The sequence below is a fragment of the Mustela putorius genome, unplaced genomic scaffold (genome assembly GCF_011764305.1).
Source record: "Mustela putorius furo isolate JIRA1106 unplaced genomic scaffold, ASM1176430v1.1 tig00003898_pilon_pilon_pilon, whole genome shotgun sequence".
Taxonomy (NCBI): domain Eukaryota; kingdom Metazoa; phylum Chordata; class Mammalia; order Carnivora; family Mustelidae; genus Mustela; species Mustela putorius.
The window spans coordinates 23,368,621-23,372,751 of NW_025422047.1; the positions used below are offsets into that span (position 1 = coordinate 23,368,621).

General features: G+C 38.1%; 1 pseudogene; it reads right to left on the reverse strand.

The window, feature by feature from the left end:
• Nucleotides 1-2,338: 2,338 nt before the first annotated feature.
• LOC123388380 lies at nucleotides 2,339-2,452 on the reverse strand (annotated as a pseudogene).
• Between the last annotated feature and the right edge of the window lie 1,679 nt (nucleotides 2,453-4,131).

A 4,131-nucleotide genomic window follows, 5' to 3' on the forward strand; every position in this document is an offset into this window, starting at 1 on the left:
GCAGGCAGAGGGAAACAAGCTCCCTGCTGAGCAGAGAGCCCAATGTGGAGCTGGATCATAGGACTCTGAGATCACAACCTGAGCCAAAGACAGAGACTTAACCCACTGAGCCACCCAGGCGCCCCTCACACCAGACCTTAAACTCCATGAGACCAGAGATAGCATTTAGTAGAACCTTATGAGCACTCAACAGATATTTATGATAGAATAAATGAATTAATGAGTCAGGTGTTAATACAGAAATCAATACTCATCAGCAAAATTCTAACAGGAAACAAGATTATACTCAAATCAGGAAAACTCTAGGAAAGTTTTCACTTGTTTGTGTGTTTTTTCAAAAAAAAAGAATCACAATAGTATAGACAGGACATGGAAAATTACAAAGGAACAACACAAGAATCTGGGATTCTCAAGGAAGTTTCATTGTCACCCTTAGGCTCAAAGTAACAAAGTAAAGAAGAGGTTACTAAAACCTAGAAATAAAGAGACTTAGAATAGGCCAGGTTATACATAGTAGTGATTATTAATCAATGGACACAGTCAATTAGAGACTACCTCCCAGAGAAGGAACCAGAGGAATACATAGCTTGATCTCTTTCTCCACTCCCCTCTCGTATTTTCTTGCCACTTTCCACTGGCTTGAAAAGCCAGAGAGCATAAGAACCTCTATCTATTTATAGTCCTTACAATCAACTCATGAGGTAGCAAGCAAGACAGGAAAAAGTAAAGAATGGAGCTAAGAGGGAAATGAGATATCAATTCAGCCTAACATTCACAACTGAGATCTGGATCTTTCCAACCATGTCTTCTAGCATTCAGTTTAGTGAATGAAATCTCCCAAGTATGTTTCCTCATGTTTTTTTCTAGAAATACTTCTGCTTTTCTCCCCACAAATAAATGGATTAATCCTTCAAGACCTTATCTTCAAATGAAATTACATTGGGAATTAGAGCTTCAAAATATCAACTGTGGTTGTGGGGGTGTGGGGATCTCATTCAGTCAATAACATACATAATCTCATTTAATTTTCACAACAACCCATGAGATATATCCACATTTTACAGATAAGGGAATTGAAGATTAGAATCACTGAGCAGAGAGCTGAGCAGAGAGCCTGATGCAGGGTTCCATCCCAGGACCCTGAGATCATGACTTGAGTAGAAGGCAGAGACTTAACCCACTGACCCACCCAGGTGCCCCTTTCTTTGTCCTTATAGATAACAAATAATATAATCAGAATTTAAATCCTAGCCTATATTATTCCAAAACCTGTATTTTTTAACCACTCCCTGCTATTACCATGAATTGTGTGGCTATCCCACAAAGCTCCCACATGGGAAGGAACCATGTCCTATTATTTCTAAACTAGAGCACCTTACATAGTGTCTGCTCTATAAAACACATTCTATAAACGTTCCTAGAGTTAAATATGAATGATACAGAGAAAACAAACAAAAAGGGCGTATAGTTTCAAAGCATATTTATCAACCACAAATAATAGAAAAAAATACAAAATATAAAACAAAGGAAAAACAGGCCAAAACTAAGTAGAAGAAACAGTCATTTCTCTTCCTAGATATGCAGTGGGTTTACTTTGATCCACTTCTCTCAGCTGGATTCAAGTTAATATTTCTTTTCTACTCACTATTTTGCTCAGAGCCATGAGATCAGCTTTTTTATTTTATTTATTTATTATTACTTTTTTTTTGAGTTTGAAACAGCCAGTTTCCTTTTTCTGGAACAGTCTTCTCCTAAAGAAAAAAACCTCCATTTTGGAGCAAAGCTTCCCTCCTGGGGTTCTTTGTTCTGCCAGGGCTGAGTTACCTTTGAGCTCTCTGGAGCAGGTCTGGAACCAGTACCTCTCCTTCTTTTGAACAGCTGTGCAAGTTGCCTCTCATCTTGGTTGCCCTTGCTGTGCTAGACGCCTGTGCAGTCACGTGCCTCTGTCTCAGCTCATTTCAAAAAACCCCCTCTGGCAAAAGCTAGTTGAATACCTAAGCAGGTTGACTTTTTTAAAGGTGAAATTATTTTGATTTTGAATTAGTATCTTCTTAAAAAGTGAATCACTTTACCATAGGTAAGTTGACTTCTTAAGAAGCAATGCAGACATAAGAATGAGCTTCAGTGATAAGTAGAGAATGAATCCAATGGTCATAAACTGTTAAGATTTGGAAAGATTTCAGACACCTTCAAACCAACTGCCTATCTAATGCAGAAATCCCACTATAACAAACTGGGAAGTAGGTGACCCGAATGATAAACCTTGCGTATTTTGAAAGAAAAGCCTGGCCTGTTCTGCATTGGGCAGCTCTATTAAAAGAGTTGCCTTCAATTAAAGGAAAATCTAGTTCTTTTGATATTGTATTATTACTGTACATGTCATCCTTGTGCAGGGGCTGTGCTAATCTCTGTATTACTTCAATTTTAGTTTATGTGTTACCAAAGTGAGCACTATTCATTATTTTAAATAATAGTGACTGACCCTGAGTTCAGTTCACAGGCCCTGTTGTAGACTCTAGAATTTCTACTCATTCATCTACCAAAACAAAATGCAGTAACTCCACCTACTTGTCTGTATTGTTAACTGAGAGTTCTAAAAAATGAAGTTGGAGCAGAAGAAGGTGGAGAGCCCATTGGTGAGAAAGTGGAACAATTTTCACATGATGGAAATAGAAAGCCATAGAATAGTACATGAAAAAAGGATAGGAAGAGAGAAGACATTTGGGTGTAGGTGGCCATGGCTTGGGTTGGGTGTGAACCGCAGGATGAGCAGGACATGAGAGGCAGATGCAATAAACAAAATAAATATTCCCCAAAGTTACAGATAAACTACAGAAGTAGAATATATGTTGGGATGGAAGGCAAAATAAATGTCTACATAATTGTAGATCTTGAAATAGAAATATTTCATAACTCTTCTTCATCTTTCTTTTTTTTTTTTCACACAATAACCATATTCCATTTGTTCTGTGGGGCTACACCTACAGAATGTCCTGTCACTTGCTCCTCCCTTCAACTCTCCCAAGCAGCACATACCAAGAATATTGGTGGAATCTGAAAGCAGTAAGACCAGCAGGGTGGAGATACTATACCACACTGCCTGCCAGCCCCACCAGGACTGCCTTTTCCCATGATCATGTGGCTTTGTTCCATCTATTCAATTATCCTCTCTGCCCCCTTTCATTAGAGAAATAGATACAGATAAAATGTTCCTATTGCCACCAAGGAGGAAGGGCCTTAGCAGAGATCAAGTCCTTATATGTAATTCCTACCAGAAAAAAAAAAAAAATCTAATGTTTCAAAACCATAGTCATTATTTTGGGTAAAATTTACATCCTAGATACTGGAGCATCCCCCATTACCATGTAAATATATTGGAGGATTATCAATCTTTCCCATTATCTATATTTATCTTATGGTCTATCTGTTATCTTTTACCTGTAACACTATTGCTCCCATCTATAACTTTAAGCACAAGTAAATGTACTGAAAAGATGTCCATTGTCTACTGTCCTTTCTCCGTTTTCTCAACCCCTATTTTCCTCTCAAACTACTCCATTCAGACCATTCCAATGAGCCATTTTCACAGAGGTCACAAATGACATAAATGAATACTTCTTGTTTTTCTTGAATTCACATTTAATTCATTTTTAAATGTAATAATTATTAATGCTACAACATTTAAAAATGAGCAAAGAAGATCTAAAATGAATTTCCCTCCCTACCCCTAATCTTAGCTCCCAGTTCTCCCCTTTAAAGTAAATTGCTATGAAGTTTCTTGGTATGCATCTAGAGATATTTAATGTGTATACAAGCATTTTTTTAAATTATTTATTTATTTATTTGACAGACAGAGAACACAAGTAGGCAGAGAGGCAGGCAGAGAGAGAGGAGAAAGCAGGCTCCCTGCTGAGCAGAGAGCCCTAGGCGGGGCTCGATTCCAGGACCCTGGGATCATGACCTGAGCGGAAGGCAGAGGCTTTAACCCACTTAGCCACCCAGGCGCCCCATATACAAGCATTTTTTACATTTTTTTTCAAATCGTAGCATACACCCCTCTCATTTCTTTTTTTCACTTTACTTTGGACATCATTCCATAGCAGCACATACAAGTTCCTATCCTTCTGTGCC